Genomic DNA, 14,596 nt, shown 5'->3' on the forward strand with positions numbered 1-14,596 from the left:
CAGTGACTTGCGTCGTCGATATGCTCGGATATATCCGCAGCATACGAAATGCTGAGATGCTGAGCCATCGGAAAACGTATGTTTGCAAACATTCGATCGTTGTCTCTTCTTTTGTGTATTTTTAAGTATTTTTTTTTCGTTTTTGTTTTCACATTTTCGATCACTCTCTCTCTCTCTCTCTCTCTCTCTCTCTCTCTCTCTCTCTCTCTCTCGCTCTCTCTCTCTCTCTCTCTCTCTCTCTCTCTCTCTCTCTCTCTCTCTCTCTCTCTCTCTCTCTCTCTCTCTCTCTCTCTCTTTGTGTGTGTCTGGGACTTTTTTCTCCTCTCTAACGATAATAGAAACGTTGAGAATATTATTATTCAATTTACGTCGGCATCTAACAAATGTGTTCATCTGTCTATCAACAAAAGACAGACAAATTGTGAGGAAAACACACAAAAAATAACCGTCGCCTGAAACAGATAGCAATTTCTACAAATGTTTCCTTTGAAAACAGTCAAAGATTCCGTTTTTTTTTCTCTCGTAAGATATTTTGCGAATTTTCCCCTCAGCGCCTTAATAAAAGAAATAAAACTCCGATCAAAGTGTCGATAAAACGTTAAGAAAACGAAAAGGAAAAACTGTAATTTCAATTAAAAATGCATTAACATAGCGATCGATGTTGTGTGTGGATGTGAACGAGCAGAAAAACGATAAAAAAAAAAACTAAACGAAACACGACGTGAGTATAAAAACTGACTGCGGGAAAATGGAAAAAAAGAGAGAGGCAAAAAACGCAAGAAAAACGAAAATTATCTTGATGAAAACACAGCACGGCATCGATGTGTGGCACATAACGATTTTCTATAATTACATGACGTCGAGTGCGACGCAGCATGTTCCAATATCAGCCGCCGAAAATAATTTGTACACGAAGCCTAGTTATGTTTTGGCTTCTCCTCAATCCAAATTAGTCAGTCGCTGGCACTTCAGCTCACACAGCTGTCGCGTATATTACCTCGACGTCACAAGCACTCCAAATCGCGCGTACACATTACGATATCGATGTACTCTAAACCGTGGATTCCGCTTATCCTATTGATGTAATACACTTCCTTTCTGTGTGTCTCGGTGAAGCAATCACTTGATTTGCGCGTCTATTGAACCAAAAGAAGAAAAGAAAAAAGCGAATGAACAAAAAAAAACGTGTATATCACCATCGTGTCAATATTTCCTTGTGCACATCATTTCATCGACTGTCAAATTTTCTGTGTGACAGGGTGACTTCACCTTCGATTCTTCTTTTTTTCTTCCGTCCGTTCTTTTCTTTCCACTCTCATCGATGATGATACGACGCGTACTTTTTTCCTGCTGGCTTTTATTTAATGCTCAAATACACATTGCTTTGAATACACGCACCGTCGTGTACCTGTTCCGTTGCGCGTCTAATACGCTTTCGAAAGAACTGATTGAACTCAGTTACGGATTGAGTAGATCTATGTGTGCAAAGGCTTTATAATCAGGCCATTCTTTGATTTGGCTTTATCGTCATCTATTGTTTGGCGAACGCCAATTGTTGGAATCCTTTTGAAATTTCAACGGTTCAGCCTTGTTTCCGAAGTCGTCACCGTTGATTTTGCGGCACAAAACATACGAGGTGCGGATTTTCAGCATTTCGGATTATAATGCGACAGTAGAGAGAGGAACGAAAAATCGAAGAAATATCGACGATAATCGCGTATGGTAATGTTAAGGTGTACCAAATTCTATTATTATCAAAATACATTTGTTGTTATTCGCACGCATTTGATTTACATTTTCTTCACTGTTCGAGCCATGAATAGGTCGGTTTTGGTTCGTAAGATCGATTGAAAAAAAGGGCAAAAAATGTGTTTCACACATTTTCAATGCTGACACAGGTTGACGGATAATTTTAGGGCGAGACAAAAGAAAAATGAAACTAACGGAATGGAAAGCGAAAATGGAAAAGTGTGTGATGTTTTTTTTTCAAATCTAACACCTAAAGCGTTCGATCTGCATAGGGAATTACTTTCACGCAATCCCTTGACGCAAACGCATCTGCATTCTTGACAGATTGAGGGTTTCCAATTTTAAATTCGCCGTTATATGTTTCGATTACGGACGGCACAGCCAAAAACGCACGCAATGTGAACAACATATCGAATGTGCCTGTGCATACAGGTTTTTAGGTATTTTTGTGCGTTCGATTCCATTCCCATTTATGGAGTACATTGAGCAGGGCAAATTTATTTGTACCATTTATTTGGTGGAATATATAGCGACACTGTGCGCATTACATGTGGTATGAAACAGGCAGCGAGATACACACACACACGATGAGCCATGTTTAGCCACATGAACATGAAATGCGGTATTGAAAACCGTTTGCTTTTGATGCTATTGTCGTTGCTTCGCATATTATTATGATTTCGAATGCGCGACGAATATATTCAAGACCATTTCGCACAAAATCCAAATGCGGTAATTCTATTTCGAGAACATCGAGAGAGCGAGAAATGCAAAGAGAATGAGATGCACGAGACACACTGAACACCAAAACCAAATAGGCATCGTCATACATATCGCTTTTCTACTTAAACCATATTGATGTTCACTATATTTTCCCCGGCGCTAAATGTGAATATTATGTGTATTTGACTGTCGGAATGGCTTTTGCGGAGCGAACAACGGGTGCTCTAACGACACGACACACTCGTGCACATACGCAGCAAGAAGGCGAGGGAGACAAACAGCCATTCATTCATTCCGTTTCGAAAGTCTTATTTGTTTCCGTTGTTATTGCTTTGTCAAATCTAGCCAACATAATTCCGTTTCCATATGAAAATCGAATGGAAAATTGAATGGATGAAACGGTTATTTTATGTAGCTGCTAATTTACTTTCGCTCGTTCGTTTGTGGTTCATTTCGCTTGATTACTGTCATTGGTTGGAACGAATCGAGGCTAGAGGATCTTTTTTTTTGTCATTTTAACCGACATTTGCGATGGATTTGGCGAATCCTATCGAATTCGATATTTCTCGTCGGTTTTTACATCCTGCTGCGCGCATCCATCGCACACGCTTCAAAAGCGAAATCAATCGATTCGGAAGTAACCGAATTGTGTCACTTTCCTTTCTCGATACGGCATGAATAGCAACAGTAAATTCCATTTGACGGATTTCCATGTGTTGATCATAACATAAATTGCGCATCCGATTTTATTCTCTATTCGAGCAAATGAACATCGAAAGTCAATAATAGTTTCATTTCAGAGTAAGCAAAAAACAGACCAAACTCAACTGGAGAACGTCTCGACGCGAATATAAAGCATCTTATTCACTGATGCCACACTTGAAAATTGGCTCAGACAACAATTGCATTATTTGAGTTGATATAATTTCGCATCGCATTTTTATTTCGTCTGCGTCAATTTTATCTTCGAATCATTTGCATGCAGCGATATAAAAAAAAGAACGAATGAACGAGCACAACACGCGCAGTAACAAACCACTGGAGACTGTTTTGCATTTAAACGACACTTTTTTTCCATTACGACTGTGCGCGCACTCTGATTGAAAACGGCAGGTATTTATTTGCATCGCTGTCGTTTTGTTCATTTCATTTAACTGATCTGATATCAGTACTACATTTCTGGAATGGTTGTGCTGTCGCGAACGAACGCGAGCGAAACACAGAGCGAGCGAGAGAGAGAATGTGTCTAAAATTTTTCCAATTTGCTTTCTGTCAGCATAAAACGTTTTTTATGAGCTTTAATTCGTTTCGCATTAATTTTTTGGTAGGTGAAAATGCCATCGTTTTCACACTTTAATGATTTGAGACTTTGACACCAACGGATTTGTTAGCTAAATACTTTCAACCAATGGAAAATATACGTTCCGGCAATCACGATCGAATTTTCAGTAGATTTATACTACCTGATCGAGTATTCAAATCGGTGATATTCATCGTCGTCGATATATCGTGAAATCAGTACACGATTATATTCTAAAGCCTTTTCAAGCGAGTGAGCGGGAGAGACGCGCGTTTATTTTTTTTTTTGTGAGGCATCTGCATGAGAAATAAAATACAGTTGGAGAAACGGTTGAGCGAAGGGGAAATCGAGTATCGTGTTTACATTGCAATGGCACTCTCTCTCACGTTCTCTTCGCTTCGGTAGCTGTTTGAATCAGCTGGTTGGCTCGGCATGTGTTTGCACTGGCATTAACAAGTGCGACGACGACAACAACGTTCAGTAAGTGTATTCGGAAGCAAAATTTTGAAGCCGAACTCAAACGCCACCAGACATAACAACACAACCGATTCAGTGGTAGGCGCGTTGCTTCGATTCCCCTCCAACCATACGCTCGCGGCCAACGTACTCGCATTGTTTTGAACGTTTTTTTCCCATGCTTACCGTAGTCTCTCTGGCATATTTCGTGGTCATTCTAATGCTTGAAGTTCAGAATAATCCGATTACTACACACGTTCGTTGAACGTTTACTGTTTCCCACCAGCACAGCACATGTGATACGATTCGTAGTTGGTTTCGAATGAATGAAAGTGTGCGCCGCTCACAAGCGACAGAGAGGCACATGAGCAAAAGAGCAGAGCTGGGGAACAGGTTTTTGGCGGAGAATTCATCCATTCACATACGTTTCTGTGGATGAGCACATTTTGACTGTGCGCTCTCATTCTCCTAACCAACGAAACTCGCTCATTCACTCCGATGTTTTGGCACGATGATCCAACTTGCGGAACGGCAAAACTGTTCATATATTGTGTTGATAGCCTGAGAAAAAGTTTAGTTCATCACAGTCATTGGTTTGAGCAATTTGTGTACGACCGCTTTTTTCTCGTTCACGTTGAACACAGCAAACAACACAACCGTTTATCTCGCATTGAGTTTTAAAAACACACGTGAATGATAATATTTAGATAAAACAAACATTTCCACTGTACCAAGCTATTCTTAAACACACACTGTGAATAATTCTGTATGTGAGAGCATCTCCGGCAAGGAAAACGAGAGCGGAAAGGAGAAGAAAATATAACAGCCGTTTCTTTTGTGTTTCAAGTGCTTTGAAATCAACACATCTATATGATTTGTTTGGAGCACATGCCAGAGGACAAGCAGCAACTGTATTTTTTGTGTGCGTCAATCAGAGGCGATTAAAAAAAAAATTCCAATCTAAAATCAACAATTTGAATTTATTAGTGAAGAGTTAACAAGTTTGAAAGAACCAGGAAGAAGCTAATAAAGTACGTTACATAACGGCCAAAATAAGTAAACAGTAAAACAAATATCCAGAACAGTTTTGTTGAATTGCGATTAAACAGAGTCGAGTGGACTTGAATCATTTTACCACCAATCGTTTTTGAATGAAAGAAAGAGCACATATTTTTTTGTGAAAAATTTATCGTTTTTTTTTCTTGCTTCAAACGCAACTATTTGCCAATTTGGTGAAAAATTATTCGGTTTTGAAAAGAGGAGAAAAATATACAGGTTTTATTAATTTTTTCGATGAAAATAGTGTGGTTTTTTCCGTTACTACTGTTTCGAAGGCGATTGAACAATAGTGTGTGGGATGTTATTCTAATTTGAAAAAAAAATCAATGTGAAATCAAAACACGAGCATAAACACTGTCGCGTCTCGTGATCCGAAACACAGAATTTTCACCGATTTATTTCTTGATTTAGTTCTATCAAAAAGAAATCCTAGTGTTTGTTAAAATTCCGAAATCGCCGCCAGTTTCGCAAGAAAAAGGAAAAAACGGCCAAAAATTAAATTAAACGAAAGTTTCAAGCAAGTGTGACCATTGTGAACCTATTTTTATGTTATGCGTAAAAACCATTTCAATTAGAAAGAGTCTTGAGGAATTTTTGAAAGCAAAAAAAGAGAAATATCTATCGTTGTGTATGTATTGAAGGAAAAAGAAGAAAAATAAAAGCGAACAACACGAACAAAAGGGAAAAGGCAAAGAAACAACAATTTTCGAACGGGTTTTTTTTCTTGTGAGTTTGTGTGATTTTGCTACAAAGTCGCCGAAATAAGTTCAGTGACAGTTTTGACAGAAACATTGTGACGCTCATTCGCATCCTCAGCACATGATATAACTCTTTGAGTTGTGTATTACAGAGTCGCTATTTTTTTTGTTCACTTTGAAATAGTATACGGGGTAAGCATTCTCAAAACCAACTACTAACTTTTTTTCTCTTATTTTCCATGACCATTTTACCCGAAATATGTTCATACTGTGTGTTTTGCCTTGAAATTTTTAAGTATTCCGTTGACGAAAATTCTGTTGGAATATTAAAGTAAAAAAACGGAAATTCATCTTCTTCTGCATGCGACGACAACGAAATAGAACATCGGAACAACGTCTTCCGATATAGATATGGAGAACGCGCGAAGAAACTTTATAAAATTGGTTGCAAATTCAATTTTGTTATAGTTTCGCTATTATTATGTAGTATTTTTGTGCCCTCAGGGCGACAATGTACATTGTACATGACGCAGGCGGCATTGCCAATGCGCTTTCGGCACAATCGTATAATTTTTCGGCAAAACCATAAATTATGGGTATGCTTTTCGCAAGTCTCGCCGTAACGACGTGCCCGATTCAATATTTTTATGTTTATTTTCCTACAATCAAACGGTGGAAAGTGTCTTAATGTGTCGTGTGATCGGGAATTTATTGAGGTAAATTGCGAGTGCCGAGCTGCTCGGTGTTTGTGTGTATGTCGTTAGATTAGGCAATGAATTATGATTTGGTGCGCGGCTGCTGAAAATGCTAACACACCACATCCATATAGGCAGAAGAGAAAGAGCATTGTTGTCGCATTATGGTTGCAACTATGCTCATTTCTTTTTTTATCACTAATCGTAATTTATTGTCGTGCTCTGTGAATGCACACGGCGGCACAACGTATATATCGACAGTCTGTATTGGATATTTTACGAGCAAATATCGGATTTGAGAGAACTTTTTTTTTATAGCATTAGAAATTCGAATAGTGTTTAATGTTACTAGTATGTGGTTAAGGGATGTTTATCGCCTCGGAGCTTGTATCCAAACAAAAATATTTGCTCTCTCTCTCCCTCTCCGCCATCGCCCATTCCATTCGCTGTGCAAAATATGTAAAAAAAAATTCCGCAAATACCACATTCATTGTAACATTTTTTTCTCTTCTCATTCTCCTATGCACGGTATTGGTTTTCAACTTTTTTTCTCGCTCTCTCATGCGCGATTGAAACGCACAAAAACTCATTTTTATAGGGTTTTCATTCCAAACTCTCTTGTTTCTTTTATGGTAACGAATTTTTCATCAAAATAGCACTGCAGAAAAAACATAGATTCCAAACGAATATCCCCCAATGAATTCATGGAAGTTCGATTGATACACTATTTGCCATTGCTACAGACTTTACGCAAAAAATGAGAAAAAATACCTGAACAATTTTTTATATAATCGATTGCTTGTTCATCGAACGAGTTGTGTGTGTTTGAAGTTTCACTTGAATCATTATTATCAAAATGTCTGTCATCACGAGCACAAACGCACAAAACACTCAAAAACATAAAAAAGTTGAGTTATCTCTTTTGTACTTCGGGAACTTTATTTGCACTGATGACTTTCAATGACGATTTCTCCATGTTCCGATAGTAATAGTTATAAGTTACACAACTTGAAAATGATTAGATCGCTGTAATATCAATTTGAGTGTCAGTAAGACATGACGGAATAGGCGAGCGAGATAGAGAAGAGAAAAAACTTCAATTTTCATCATTTAATAAACATTTGCTTCGTTTCATGTTGATGAGATAAGCGGAAATTTATCGTAAATAATGACATAGTATAGCGTTTTGTATTAGCGGACCTCTCAATCAATGTAAACACAGGAAAACACATATAAAACTGATGCGTTTGCGAATTGAAAAAATGAACAGCAACAACAAAAACGGCAAGTCGATTAGGGGGGAAAGAAAAGAGCCGAATCGCCATGGCAAAAGTCAACCAATGTTTTTTTTTTCGTTCATTTACGCTCATCGCATACAATCACGGCCGAGCGAAAAATCTAGCGTAAATAGTAAGAGTAACGGGCGAACGCAGAAAAAAAGATTCGTATATTATGGTTCAACGTTTCATAAATTTCATTCAGCTCACGTTTGTTGTATTCGCCAACGTCGACGATCTGCCGTGTCGATAAATCAAGATAATTTGCTGAAAAGCATCTAGCAAATGCATCAAATGTGGCTTACTGAGAAAGAAAATAAACAGAACCGAGAATTCTGTTATTTCGCACAATAAGCGCAACAGAATCGTAAAACCATCACACACACACACGCACAGCAGAGATAGAGAAGAAAAATGTAATATCCACCGACAAAAATGTGTAACAAGCTTTTCATTTGTCTTTGGCGATACAACATTTTCCGAGCATTTCCTTTATTCATTTTGATTGCCGTGTTAGCTTAATGGCTTTCGTGGGCGATGCCACGTAATAAAAAAATAAGCGCACCCAAGAATAAAATTAAAAGCAAAAGCAAAGCAAAAAAAATGTGTACGCATTAACGGGATACGACGAGCCAGTTTTGCAAAAGAATGAGCATGAATTCAGAGCGAAATGAAAAGAAAAGAATAAAAATGGAAAATGAAGAAAGTGAAAGAATGTAACGTGATTCACACGCAGCCACTAAAGAAGAAAAATGTGCCTCGGATAAATCAAGCAAATACTATACTCGAGCGCACACGATGTGAAAGCGAAAAAAGGAAGAAAAATAGAACACCGAGTTCGCTATCCTTGTGAAGGAAACAGAACAACAACAACAACCGAAAAAACTAACATCAAATCGGCAGACAGGAGGAAAAAAGTAATAACACACAGCGAAATAAAAAAAAAATCACTACAAAAATGTGAATTTGATGGGAAAATTTTAAAACGTTTTACTCAAATGGATAATATTAAATTCGGGTGATATACACATTACGGCACCCAGTGGCGTGGTGTTGTTGCTGTTGCCATAGCTCTGTTGTGTTTATAAAAGATGTTCGGTAGCACAGTTTTTGATGTGGTGTTAATCTACGGCTGATATGTGTAACGTCCATTTCGATGCCATAAAATGATTCTAGGAAACACGTTTCACTCCACATTAGATTATTTGGTGTTGTTGGGCCGCTTTGACTTGTAAGCTTCAATGCTACATCTACTTTGGTATGAGTATCCAGTTTCAAATTCTCCCCCCCCGAAACTCGAAAAAAATCCGAAAGAAATGAACCACGAATGAAGCATCGACGATTCTACAACAAAATAAGAGAACAAAAACAAAGACGAAAAAGAAAAATCTGTACTAGAACAAACATCGAATGAGCGAGAGAGAAAAGGAGAGTGGGAGAGAGATCCAAGTCTTGCCAATTAAAGCGGGAGCATAACTTGTGCTAGCCAATTTTAATTCAGTTAGTCAGCGCTATTCGCGCGCATCTTATAAATTCTCATTCCTCTTGAGTGTGGTTTCACTTTTCAACCACATGTTTTCCAATTATTCCATGTAATTTGATAATGAACTCGTGCATAGAGCAAAACTTTTCGTTTTTAATTTTAACGAAAATAGTTGAACACAATATGCCAGTTGAAAAATAGAAAACTTGCCAAGACTTCGCGTAGTCTGACGAAGGGACTGAACCTGGCGGTGGTGATGTTAGATGCGTACCGACAGCCACCAAAAAGGGAAAATTAATTGAAGTCATGAAAAACGTCAAACATTTCGATGAAAATGGTTGGCATTTGGTGCGCCTCGAGATAATTGGTGTGTCTGCCATTCTGGGTACCCGTTGATCTGTGAAAGTAAATGACATAAAAGATCAGTGAAACGAGTCGATAAAATGTGTCTACGAGGAGATGATTTGTTTTTTTTCTCCATTTTCGCTCACCGTCGCATCGCCATCTTCGACCTGAAATTCTATTCAGTGCACGACCTCTTCGAATCAAAGGAGAGAAAACGAACACAAAACACCAAAAACCAACTAAACATTCCTTTTTGACTTTTCGATGCCTTTGTCTCCGTGTTGCCCTTTAAAAAGTATCTGAACCCATAAGGTATTTCAAAATGGTTTTCAGTGGCAAAATGCACATAAATCATTTACCTTTTCGCCTTTTACGCTTCAGTTCACCCACTCTCACAGTCTCGCATGCTCTCATATATGAACAGAACTCACGCCAGATCAGAACAGAAACAAAGAAAAATCACACACAAACACCGAGTCGAACATTGAACAAGTATTTTCTCGTTGAATTTTCTGTTTTGAGTCAAACACACTCAATTACTGCGCTTACGTGTGTATTACAACACGGTTTATTTTTCGACAATGAAACTCCTCCGTTCAGTCTGTTTAAGCTCAATTTTTCATTATTTTGCCGTAATCCCATCGATCTTACTCAATTAAATACATGAAACGTTTCTTTAATAAGGATTTAATTTGGCAAACTCATTCTTGAAATTGTTGCTCCATTCACAAATTCGATATGATTTTTCATCGTCTTCCTTCGTTGGCAGCGCCTTACTCTTTTGCTCTCCAGCTTTCCGAGAGTGTGAGCAATGCTTCACTGGAGCATCGAGCGTGCTGCGATATGCTTTAATTTCATTATTTTCATGAAGATAAATCGCTTTGAATTTTTCATACTTTCGTTTTTGCCACACGTCAGTGCAACGCAAATTAACGAAATATGAAATAAAGTGTTCTGGTTTGGAAGGTGTATGCCCATATCTAGAGGTAATGAGGATGATGAAAGGAAAAAAAAATGTGTGTATAAATCTCAATTGAAATTGAAAGCAATACAATTACCCATCGACCGACAATAGCAAATGTCGGTTATGATTATGGCGTTAGGTGATATGCATGTGAGCGCGCGCAACTCGCTATGACAGCCCAAAGAGTAGTTCAACCAAATGAGGCAGATTCAAGCTTTTCTTTGCTTAATTTTCGATTTTTCATTTTGTATACTGCTTCGTTGCTATGATGATGATGATAATGATGAAGGCATGCTCATGGAAGAGGAAGATTCACATGATGCCCTACTTTGACGTCATTTCTAATGACTCGTTTTCAGTCATATTGCCTTTGGCACGTCGTCGTTCCACAGTTCTCACGTACGACTCAATCTTAGCGCACAAACACATATATACCCACCTCATTGTGTTAGTTGCTTTGTGTAATAGATTGCTAAGCTCTCTCTCTCTCTCTCTCTCTCTTTCTCCGTATCTTTCTCACCTTCTGCGTTTGCTTGGTGCTCAGGTGGACCGTGTTTTGTGCGTATATAATTCTCCTGTCCGTATAATTTTTCACTAAATCATATCGGATTAGACATTAGAATATTGCGGATACTTTTTTCTTCGCTTCTACCTCTTCGTTTGCCTCTATTATATCGCTCGAACAGAATAATTTATAAATCATGTGCGAGAACAAGAACAAAGTGAAAACAGAGAGATAGAAAGAAAGAATGTCTATCACGTTGTTTGATTATCACCTTTTTCATACATCTTAGGGAACTCTTGTATAATTTGACCATTTAGCAACAATCACGGGATTCATCATTAACAATACACACCGAAGAGTGAAATAAATTTGACTCTTCGCATCTAATGAACACGGATTAATATTTCGTTTATGTTTATGGCTTTGAGCGTTGACCATTGAGGCAGCAGAGAAGAAGAAACAAATTGTTGTCATTTGCGATGAAATGCTTCGGAATGGAATCAATGCCACATTGAATGCAAATTACTTTCCACTGGATTGATTTTCGAATTTTGGCAAGAAAAAAGTGACAATAACACCCAGATCACGCTTTTCTACGAATGCAAACATGAAAAGCCTTCGATAGAGAAGAGCGATCATTGATTTTAGCTGGGCTCTAATTACTTTCATTCCAATCAATGTCCACTCGATTCTCATCGGCGAATCACAATCAGAATCACCATCGCCGAAGCGAGTCGCAGTTATTTGTGTTTGATTTTAATCTGGCCCTGCAATTAAGTGGCAAAATGAAATTTCATCACGGTCCAAAAATTGGGTCAATAATTCAATTTTCTGCCATCAAAATGATGGCAAAGTTTGCGTTAAATCAGTGTGCGCGCCCCTTTACCATCAACGACCGAAATACAAACAATGTGTAGCACCCACTCACCCATTCTCTCTTCACCAGAAATGTGCAAACGGCAAGCGTACATGCGAGAGAACACAAACAGCTAAAGGAAATTTAATTTGCAAATCTGTTCGATATTACACTGCCAATAAAACGGAATTGCACACAGCACATGCAGTAGTGGCAACGCAGAAAAAAATCGAGCGATTGTCGACGACAACGACAACGACAAGCAGAAAAATATAAAAATGTTTTCTTTCAACACCCCGACGAGTTCAAACGAACAAACGTGAATGGCAAAAATCAGTGGCAAAAGAAGCACATAGAACTATTGCACAAGCACAGCATGCCGAAGGAAAATCGATAATTTATCGAGGGAAATATATAGTCTATTTCTTGTAGCTATCGACTCTGAAAATGTGCTTTGGTTCACCCGCATTCATAATGTATGGCCGCATGACGTTCGCCGGGCGGTAAAGCGAAGAAAAGAACGAGTGAATGAGCGAGAAAGAGAGAGAGAGCAAGCACTCGTTTCACGGTTAACAACAAATAATAGCGTTCGATTTATTCGATTGTTCGTCTGTTATTATATCGTTTTAATTCGAACCCCAAACTCCGTCACACACACACACACACACACCGCAGCCACCAGACCGATTTCGCTCATGCGGCGGTGGATGAATTTTTGAAGCAAAAGAACGAAAGAGAAAAACCTCGAGCTGGGAAAAAGGTTAAATGCATTACAACGTCCCAGCAGAAAAAAAAACACAAACATTTATATTTGGCACGATGGAACGAAAAAAAAACATAGCGACCCAGAAGAAGACGAAACTCGAAAATGCCTGAAACAATAGCAAATCGATCGCATATCAAATAATTTTAAAGCCGTCGAAATGTGCGAACGATTGAATTGGAATGGAATTTATGAATGGCTGAGAAAGACGGAGGAAACGACGACGAGCGAACTTAGTTGAAGTTAAATTGTTGGTCGACATACAAAGAGCGTGTGCGGTTGCCTCGTGGTGAACTGTACCTTGTATGTGACTACAAAAATATGCCAACTGTGTACACTGAACACCGTGTATTCGGCAGCTCTTTCGCTCTTTCGATTGATGTGATGCCAACGCGCTGGAATAAAATTTTCGTTTGTTTGTTAGTGTTTCAAGTGGAGTTTTCACATAAAACATGAAAATCATCGGCTCAAAACATTGACATTTTCAATTTAAAATGAAAAATGCCGCTTGCAAAAGCTCTCTCTTTTTCTCCATGTCTCGCGCCGCAATCCATCAATATGCGGCGGTGAATTGGTTGGAATTGGTTATGTGTCGTGCATTGAGTTCTAGTTTGAGCTATGCCATGCCAATAAAGAATATGGCATTCCTTTTAATTTAAAGTACACGTCTGATTGGTTTTTCGTACACACGCGCGCACTCTCAACGACCGGAATTTGCAAAGACATCAATTTTGTTTGGAGTTGAACTTTGACCTTCTCAATTTGAAATTATTCTTTTTTCCCTTCGATGTGCTTTTCTCCTTGCTTTATTTGAATCGGTCATGAAAATACGTTTCCGATCATAAAAGATCCAATAACGATAGAAAAAGGAAAAAACAAAATATTTGTTTGAAGAAGGCTTAGAAGAAGAAGAAGAAAACCCCATTTCGCCGAAACCGCTACGCCAACGAAAACTTTTCGTTTTATCAAGCGGAAAATAAAAAGAAATAAAAATTCAATTAAATTTATTTCAATTTGAATATGTTTCCTTTTAAATGCAAATCGAAAGGAGAAAGAGAGAAAGAGGAAAAATAGCGGTACGTTGCGGGAATATCAATCTCAATTTCCATTTCTTCAATGGATTTTGTGCAACAGTGGCAGAAAAAGAGGCGAACGCGCGTGTGATGTGATTGAATAGCTCACCCAGAATAAACATCAAAACAAATTATTCGCGGACGCGCGGGAATGAACAAGAGAAAGAAGCAAGTAATTTCTCCGGCTGAATCCTGCATTTACTTTTTCTGGCTTACCGCTGAGCTGTGGTATCTTTATTTTCATGTTCAATTTACTTTATTTATGTGGATTTGGCACATATATTCTCTTTCTTCTCCGTCTTTACAATCGTCTGTTGCTTCGCAAACAAACGGCCATCGTCGCACATTTGATGGAATCGTCGGCAAACCCGAACCAAAAGCAAAAGAAGAAAGAAATCAAATAAATGGAAAATATGTTGCAGCATTTATATTCGAATGATAGAGTATAAAAATTTCATATGGATGAGTTTGCATTCGATTTCGAATTTGCCTTTGTTGCGTTGATTGAATGGAACGAAGAAGAAGAAAAAAAGGAACAGTTGAGCCCATACTTTCATTGCATACTATAAATAAACTGGAAGTCACTAAATTTTGCTTCGTTGGTTACCACGCTCGAGGGGATTCACCAGTGATCACATTGATTCGGAACT

At 38.3% G+C, this 14,596-nt stretch overlaps 1 protein-coding gene across 5 annotated transcripts in view; it reads left to right on the top strand.

The window, feature by feature from the left end:
• The window catches only part of LOC129565153 (pseudouridylate synthase RPUSD2-like), a 233,904-nt gene that overhangs the window by 55,460 nt on the left and 163,848 nt on the right, over positions 1-14,596 (top strand). The window contains exon 1 of one of the 5 annotated variants that reach the window (XM_055439711.1): positions 3,260-6,177. The exons of 3 other annotated variants lie outside the window; for them this stretch is intronic. The gene's annotated coding sequence lies outside the window, so the exon portion shown is untranslated. Of the gene's footprint in view, positions 1-3,259; positions 6,178-14,596 lie in introns of those variants that run through there. One more of the 5 variants, XR_008687582.1, reaches the window with a different exon arrangement.

Source organism: Sitodiplosis mosellana, unplaced genomic scaffold, assembly GCF_009176505.1.
Source record: "Sitodiplosis mosellana isolate CC-2019 unplaced genomic scaffold, AAFC_SMos_1.0 Smas_scaffold_2, whole genome shotgun sequence".
Lineage (NCBI taxonomy): Eukaryota > Metazoa > Arthropoda > Insecta > Diptera > Cecidomyiidae > Sitodiplosis > Sitodiplosis mosellana.